At 38.7% G+C, this 9,517-nt stretch overlaps 1 pseudogene; it reads left to right on the plus strand.

Annotated features, from left to right (window-relative positions):
• Window positions 1-9,308, plus strand: part of LOC133229414 (ferritin light chain-like) — a 132,412-nt pseudogene extending 123,104 nt beyond the window's left edge.
• The last annotated feature ends 209 nt before the right edge of the window (window positions 9,309-9,517 follow it).

Consider the following 9,517-nt stretch of genomic DNA (forward strand, 5'->3'; position numbering starts at 1 on the left):
ATGTCTGTGTGCTGCGCTCAGTCACTCAGTCATGTCCAACTCTGTGCAACTCCATGAACTGGAGCCTGCCAGACTCCTCTGTCCCTGGGGATTCTCCAGGCAAGAGTGGGTTACCATGCCCTCCTCCAGGGGATCTTGCCAACTCAGGGATGGAACCCAGGTCTCCCACATTGCAGGCTGATTCTTTACCAAATGAGCCACCAGGGAAGCCTAAGAACACTACAGTGGATAGCCTGTCCCGTCTCCAGGAGATCTTCCCGACCCAGGAATCAAACCAGGGTTTCCCACATTGCAGGCAGATTCCTTACCAGCTGAGCTACTAGGGAAGTAGATATGAATGTCTATAGAAGCCTTATCCATAATTGCCAACACTTGGAAGCAACCAAGATGTCCTTCAACAGATGGATGGATAAACAAGCTGTGGTACCTCCATACAATGGAATATCATTTAGCAACAAGAATAAAACAGCCATCAGATCACAAAAAGGCATGCTGCTGCTGCTGAGTTGCTTCAGTCGTGTCCGACACTTAGCAACCCTATAGATTGTAGCCCGCCAGGCTCCTCTGCCCATTGGATTCTCCAGGCAAGAACACTGGAGTAGGTTGCCCTTCCCTCCTCCAGAGGATCTTCCCAACCCAGGGATCCAACCCCAGTCTCTTATGTCTCCTACATCAGGAGGTGGGTTCTTTACCACTAACGCCACCTGGGAAGCCCACAAAAGGGCATGGAGGAATGCTAAATGCACATCTCTAAGTGAAAGAACTAGTCTGAAAAGGTTACATACCGTATGATTCCAACTATATTACCTTCTGGAAGAGCTAGAACTATGGAGACGGCAAAAAGATCAGTGGTTTCCAGGGCTTTGGAGAAAGGGATGAAAACGTGGGGCACAGGGGATTTTAGGGTGGTAAAACTTGTATATGATACAATCATGGTAGATACAGGCCATTATACATTCATCAAAACCTGTAGGAATGTGCAACACAAAGACTGAACCCTAATGTAAACTGGGACTTAGCTAATAATAATGTATCAGTGCTGATTCCTCAGTCCTAACAACTTTACCACACTAATGCTAGGCGTTAACAAAAAAGATTATGTGTGGGGAGGCAGCAGTATATGAGAAATCACCATACTTTCCGCATAATTTTTCTGTAAACCTAAACTGCTCTAAAAAATAAAATCTATTAATTAAAAAGAAAACAAATGCTAATTCTAAAACTGAAAAGCACAGTATCTGAAATTGTTAAACCTACTGAATGGAGGAATGGAAATCACACCCCTGCAGAAGCAGAGATCGGTAAACTTGTAGAGGAAGCTATACAGAGTATCTGAAATGAAGCACTAGAGTTGAAAAGGCTAAATAAAATGAACAGAATCTCAACCATGAGACCATATCAAGTAGCCTAATACACTTGAAGTTATAGTCCCAAAGGAGAGGAGAAAGATTGGGTTAGAGAAAATATTTGAAGAAACAGCAGCTGGAAATTTTCCAAATTTGATGACAAATATTAACTCAGAGATTGAAGAAAATAACTCCCAATCAAACTGAGATAAACCAAAGATTAAAATCTTGAAAGCAGCCAGAATGTAGAAACATAATATATAGGAGAAAAAAAGAACAGTTTCCATCAACTTTTCACCAGAAATAATGCAACTCAGAAAATAATGTCTTTAGGGGATGAAACAAAAACATTATCTATCTATAATTCTATATCCAGAGTAAATGCCTTTAAAAATTATGGCAAGATAAATTATAAGATAGGAAAAAACTGAAAAAATCAATAGCTAGAAAATCTTTACTATGAGAAACGTTGAAGGAAGTTGTTCAGGAAGAAGGAAAATAATACCAGATGAAAATTTATATTTATACAAAGAAATGAAGAGCACAACAAATAGAAAATATGTGAGTAACTATTAAATATTTTCCTCTCATTTCTTGATTTTTTTAAAAATCATTTAAATCCAAATAGTATTTTGGATTTAAATACAAACAGTATTTAAACCCCAAATGTATTTGGGGTTTAAAAAATCATTTAAATCCAAATAGTAACAATGTATTTGGGGTTTATAATGTGTAGAAGTAAAATGATTGGAGAAAGCAATGGCACCCTACTCCAGTACTCTTGCCTGGAAAATCCCATGGGTGGAGGAGCCTGGTGGGCTGCAGTCCATGGGGTCTCGAAGAGTCGGACACGACTGAGCGACTTCATTTTCACTTTTCACTTTCATGCATTGGAGAAGAAAATGGCAACCAACTCCAGTGTTCTTGCCTGGAGAATCCCAGGGACCAGGGAGCCTGGTGGGCTGCCGTCTATGGGGTCACACAGAGGCAGACACAACTGAAGCGACTTAGCAGCAGCAGCAGAAGTAAAATGAAGTGAAAATACAATAGCACAAAAGAATGAGAAAATATCCTTATACTGCTGTATGGTTCTTATATTAAATGTGAAGTAGTAAACTATTAAAAGCTACACTGTTATAAGTTAAGGGTATATATTGTATACCCAGAGCAATCACTAAAAATATAAAACATAGAGTTATAGCTACCAACCCAATCAAGGAGATATAAATCACTGGAATATGTTCAATTAATTCAAAAGGAAACAAGAAAAGAAAATATATATATAGAAACCCAACCACATAATTTAATTAAATGCAAAAGAACTAAACACTCAAATTAAAAGATAATATTCATTAGGTTGGATTTTTAAAAAATATCAGGCACTAACTACGTCACATACAAAAGTGCACAAATAGGGTAGAAGTCAAAAGATGAAAAGACCCATGAAAACACCGACTACAAGAAAGTTGGAATAACTATATTAGTATTAAACAATGTAGACTTCCTTCAAGATAAGTATTACCAGATATCCAACTCTTTGAGACCCCATGGACTATATACAGTCCATGGAATTCTCCAGGCCAGAATACTGAAGTGGATAGCCTTTGCCTTCTCTAGGGGATCTTCCCAACCCAGGGATGGAACCCAGGTCTCCCGCACTGCAGGCAGATTCTTTACCAGTTGAGCCACTAGGGAAGCCCGAGAATACTGGAGTGGGTAGCCTTTCCCTTCTCCAGTGGATCTTCCCAACCCAGGAATCGAACTGGGGTCCCCTGCATTGCAGGGGGATTCTTTACTAACTGAGCTACCAGGGAAGCCCCATTACCAGATATAAAGAGAAACATTCAATAAGGGCAAAAATGTCAATTCATCAAGAAGCTATAACAATCATATTTCTATATAACTGAAGCAAAAATTGACAGAATGGGAAAAATCATAAATTTACAATTAGAGTTGCAGATTTCAATACAATTGACCCTTGAACAACACAAGAGTGAATCCAAGGATAATCTATAGTTGGCCCTCCATATCCTAGGTTCTTCTGCATCTGTGGATCCACTGAATCATGTAACATATAGTACTATAGTATTTACTATTGAAAAATATGCCTGTACAAGTGATAGTTCAAACCTGTCAGCTGTACTTATCACAGTTATGAATCGATAAAATATATTAGCCCAGTGTGCTGCTAGAACAGAAGACCATAAACTGAGTGACTTAAACACAACAGAAATTTTTTATAGTTCTAGAGGCTGGAAAATCCAAGACGAAGGAACCAACAGATTCGGTGTTTGCTAAGGACTCACTTCCTGGTTTACAATCATCTGTCTTTTTGCTGTGTCTTCAAATGGTAGAAGGGGCAAGGAAGTCTCTGAGGTCTCCTTTATAAAGGCATGAATCCCATTCATGAGGTCTCCATCCTCATGACCTGATTACCTACCAAAGGCCCCACCTCCTAACACCATTATATTGAGAGAATTTCAACATATGAATTGGTGTGGGGGGTGGGGGGCGTGGAGGGAGCAGGGCTCACATTCTATAGCATCAAGTAAACAAAAAAATAATAATAATAATAAAGAATATACAAAATGTCAATACAATCAACTCAACCTAGTTGATAGTCTATCCAAGTACACAAAGAATATTCACCAAGATAGACCTTAAAACTTGTTGACCATAAAACAAGTCTCAAACTTAAAAGGATTCATATACTACAGAGTTTGTTTTCTGACAAAATAAAATTTATAAATTAATGATAAGATTCCAGAAACATCTATAAATATTGGAAATTAAACACTATACTTCTAAATAACCCATAAATTAAAGAAGAAATTATAAAAGGAATTAGAAGATATTTAAATGAGAAAAATAAAAACACAACATACCAAAATGTTGGGATGTTGTGGGATGCAGCTAATACAATGCTTAAAAGTAAACTTGTAGCTCTGAAGGTTTATATTAGAAAAGAAAAATAAATATTACCTAAGCTTCAACCTGAAATTATTTCAAAATGAGGAAATAATACTCAAAGTATGCAGAAAGGAAAAAGATAATAATAAAGAATGGAACATGATATAAGAGGAAATAATCAAAATATGAGGAAAAATGGAAATTTTTTAAAAATTGATAAAACCCCAGCTAGGCTGATGAAGTAGACTGAAACACAAATACTCAATATCGGGAATTAAAGAGAACATATCTCTACAGATCCTACATATGTTAAAATAATAAGAAAATATTATTAACTTCATTCTCATAATCTGAAAACTTGGGCTAAATGGACAAATTCTTAGAACACATTACCAAAGCTGACTCAAGGAGTAGAAAATCTAAATATCCATATACTTATTAAAGAAAGTGAACTTTTATATATCTTCCCACAAATAAAACTCCAGGTCTAGGAGATTTTCCTGGTAGTTTTATCAGACATTTAAGAAAGAAATAATGTCAATTCTAAACAAACACATTCACAAACCTTGAGGAGAACATAATTTCAGTCTCATTGTATGAGGCTAGCACAAATCTGATGTCACAACCAGAAAAAAAAATCACAAGAAAAGAAAACAGCAGGTTAATATACCTCATGAAATTTTCATGAAAAATCCTTAACACAATATTATTCAAATCAAATCCCACTAAATACTACAAAATACAACACAACATGACCACATAAGATTTATCACAGGAATGTAAGGTTGGTTAACAGTCAAATGCCAACTGTTAAATTTGCATGTTAATAGAATAAGGTGGGTGGTGACTCTAATAATCTCAGCATGTGCTGAAAAATCTTTTGACAATTTAGAGAAGAAAACTTTCAAGCTAGAAACAGAGGAAATATCCTTAAACCTGGTATTATCTATTGGAATATATGTATTAGAATATATACTCTATAACTAAGATTGGATTTATGCTTCCTCACTGAGATCAGTAAAAAGGCTGAAATGTCCACTGTCACCACTTCTAGTACCGTTTTGAATAGAGGTTCTAGTCAGTGTAACAAGAAAAAAGAATGAAAGGTGTATAAAAGCAATTTAAAGTAAAGCTGCCTTTATTTGCAGACTACATAATGGTGCACATAGAAAATACTAAGGAATCAAAAACAAAAAAATTATAGAACTAAGTGAATTTAGATGTCTAGGAAAAAATAGAAAACTATTTTTGTGAACTTGGGCTAGATACACTTTCATATAGCTAAGATACAGAATTCAGGAGCCACTAAAAAACTGATGCAAGAAGGCGAGAGTGGGATGAACTGAGAGAGTAGCACTGAAATATATACATTACCATATGTAAAACAGATAGCTCATGGGAAGCTGCTATGTAGCACAGGGAGCTCAGCCCGGTGCTCTATGATGATCAAGAGGGGTGGGATGGGGTTCAAGAGGGAAGGTATATGTGTATACTTATGGCTGACTCACATTGTTGTATGGCTAAACCAACACAATATTGCAAAGCAATTATCCTCCATTAAAAATAAAATTTAAAACAATTACTGTAAAAATTGAAAAGTTGGACTTTATTAAAATGCAATTTAAAACAATTTGCTCGTCAAAAGACATTTATAATGATTAAACAAGTCAAAAAATGAGAAAAAACTCAAAAATCTGACAAAGGATATATAGGGATATATATTTTATACCTCTATCTCTATACTTATCTTCTACAATGAAAAACAACTTACCTAATAAACAATGCAGGGTCTTCCCTGGTAGCTCAGTTGGTAAAGAATCCTCCTCCAATGCAGGAGACCCCGGCTTGATTCCTGGGTCGGGAAGATCCGCTGGAGAAGGGATAAGCTACCCACTCTAGTATTCTTGGGCTTCCCTTGTGGCTCAGGTGGTAAAGAATCTGCCTGCAATGAGGGAAACCTGGGTTCGATCCCTGGATTGGGAAGATCCCCTGGAGAAGGCAAAGGCTACCCACTTCAGTATTCTGGCCTGGAGAATTCCATGGACTGTATAGTCCATGGGGTTGCAAAGAGTCAGACATGACTGAGCAACTTTCACTTCACTTCAAAGTTTGAACAGACACTTCACAAAAAGACATATGCATATAAAAATTTATTCAACATCTTTAGTCACCAGAGAATAGCAAATTAAAGCTGTAATATTATGACATACCTATATATTAGCTAAAATGAACCCCAAATTTTGTGAAGATGTGGATGCTCAGAAGGCCCGTATGTTGCTCACGGATTGCAAAATATTACAACCATTCTGAAAAGGGTTCTGGTAGTCTCTTACAGTGTTAAACATACATTTAGTCTATAACCAGCAATTTCACTGTAAGGTATTTATGTAAGAAAAATGAAAGCACCTCTCCACAAAAAAGTCTTCTACAAAACTTAACTGTGGCAGCTTTATTCACAACAGCCAAAAACTAGCAGCAGCCCAGCTGTTCATCAAGAGGTGAAAGAATGAAGAAATTGTGGCGTATTCATTCAATGAAATAATACTCAGCAATGATGATGAACAAATCGCTGATAGACAAAGCAAAAGTATTACACTAAGAGAGAAGTTTTCACACAAACATATATATTGCCTGATTTCCTTCAGAGAAAGTTCTAGAAAAGGTAAAACTAATCTTTGGTAAGAGAAATCAGGATAGCAGTTATTTCTGAGAAAGCAGAATAACTAGGAAAGGGCACCGTGGAGCTTTCTGGGGTTGTTGAAATATCTTGATAAGAGTGTGGCTTACATACTTGTAAGATCTGTACATTTCACTGTATTTAAACCTTAATTTTACAAAATCTTTAACTTTTATTTGTAGAAACTGGTGACTTTAAAATCATCTTGAGAACCTAGAAGAGCTAAACAATCTTGAAAAAGAGTAAGATAAGGACTTATACTGCCAGATTTCAAGATTTACTATAAAGCCATGGTAATCAAGACACTGTGATGTTGGTAATGAAAGACACATAAATTAGCAGAACAGAGTCCAGAAAGATCCATGCTTATATAATCAGTTGATTTGGGGGTAAAGGAATCTAAGCAATTCAATGAGGGAAAAGACAGGGTTTTTTCCCCAACAAATAGTACTGCAACAAGTAGCTATCTATAAGGAGTAAAACAACTTCAACTCTTGCCTCATGCCATACACAAAAGTTAATTCAAGATGGATCATTATATATCTCATCTCTGCATCTTCTACAATAAAAAATAACCCAACCAATAAATAATGCACTAAAACTTAGAATTATAAAACTGCCAAAAGAAACCACAAGAGAATACCTTTGCAACTTTAAAGCAGACATGGATTTCTCACATAGGAATGAAAAAGCATTCATCATAAAGGGGAAACTTTTTTTTTTAACTTATGAAAAGACATTATTAAGAATAACTGGACTTCCCTGGTGGCACAGTGGATGAGAATTTGCCTGCCAAGGCCAGGGACATGGGTCGAATCACTTGGTCTGAAAAGATTCCACGTGCCTCAGAGCAACTAAGCCCGAGTACCACAACTACGTTGTCCACGTGCCCCAACTACTGACGCTTGAGTGCCTGGAGCCCCTGTTCCACTGCAATGAGAAGCCCCTGCAGAGAACAGACAGTAGCCCCTGCTCACCCCAAGTAGAGAAAGTCCAGACACAGCAACAAAGGCCCGGTGCAACCATGAATAAATAAGTAGAACATGTTAGGCACAGATCGGGTGAAAACTCACAAACGTATTCACAAAACACATATCTAATAAGCCTCTGGATCTAAAACATACAAAGAACTTCTCAAACCTCAATCATAAAAAGACAACCCAATTTTTGAAATGAGTAAAAAGACTTGAACAGGCAATTCACAAATGAATATACGTGAGAGTGGCTCAATAGCATGAGTCATCAAGAATATGCAAATTAAAACAAAGATGATATACAATTATGCACACACTATGATGGCTGACATTCAAAAGACTGGCAACATCAAATTCTGATGAGGATGTGGAGCACAACAACGTCAGGAAGATGGCCACTTTAGCAATCCGTCTAGTAATTTCATATACAGTTAAGCATTCGCCACCCTTAGGACCCAGCAACTCCACTTGTGTACAGTCTACCTCAGAGTTACCGTGGTTCAGTTCCAGACCACCATAAAAAAGCCAGTACCTCAGCAGAGCAAGTCATGCAAACATTTCGGTTTCCCCGGAGCAAGTAAGGTGGTTCACTCAGTGGTTCACCAATCTGTCTCTTGCTTCAGCAGGATTTGGTCAGAACAGACCCAGGGACGCCCCCTCCTCCAGCCTCTGACCACCCTCCAACCTTTTTCTCAAGCTGCGCCTTTGGAAACAACCACTCAGCTATCCTCAGCCTCCGGGACCAGCCACATCGTTTTTTTGTTTTGTTTTGTTTTTTTGAGCTTAGCTCCTTATTACCTATCAACATTGGTTGAGCTCCCAGATTTAGTAGAACTATGCCACCCCAGTGGAGACGTTGTCAATCATCTGGTCAACAGGCATCTGCGGGCCTCCCGCACCTACCTCTCTCTGGGCTTCTCCGGGGCAACGATGTGGCTCCGGAGGGTGTGAGCCAAATTTTTCCGCAAATTGTCTGAGGAGAAACTCCAGAGATCCCAACGTCTCTCAAAAATGCAAAACCACTGTGGTGGCCACGCCCTCTTCTGGCATGCCCAGACCATCCCAAGATGAGTGGGGTAAAATCCAGGACGCCAAGGAAGCCTTCGCGGTCCTGGAGAAGTACCTGAACCAGGCCTTCCAGATCTGCATGCCCTAGGTTCTGCCCCGGCAGACCCCCAGCTCTGTGACTTCCGGGAGAGCCGCTTCCTGGAGGAGCAGGTGAAACTCATCAAAAAGGTGCGTGACCACGTAACTGACCTCCGCAGGTTGCCTGGTCCCCAGGCTGGGCTGCATCAATATCTCTTCCAAATGCTCGCCCTTTCAGCACAACTAGAAGCCTCCCAAGACCCAGCAGCCTTTGAGCCCCTCTGGCATCCTCCCGGTGTCAAGACTTCTGCCTGAAGGTTCTCTCTGCAGCCACTAGGCAGCTTTTTAACCATGCTGGAGCCCTTACTCACGCAGTGGACCAAATGGAAACAATAAACATTTTTAAAGTGGCCCACGAAAAAATTTGGTTTACAGGATACTGTAGTCTATTAAGTATCCCTGGTGGCTCAGACAGTAAAGAATCTGCCTGCAATACAGGAGACCGGAGTTCAATCCCTGGACTG

The sequence above is a fragment of the Bos javanicus genome, chromosome 18, assembly GCF_032452875.1.
Source record: "Bos javanicus breed banteng chromosome 18, ARS-OSU_banteng_1.0, whole genome shotgun sequence".
Taxonomy (NCBI): domain Eukaryota; kingdom Metazoa; phylum Chordata; class Mammalia; order Artiodactyla; family Bovidae; genus Bos; species Bos javanicus.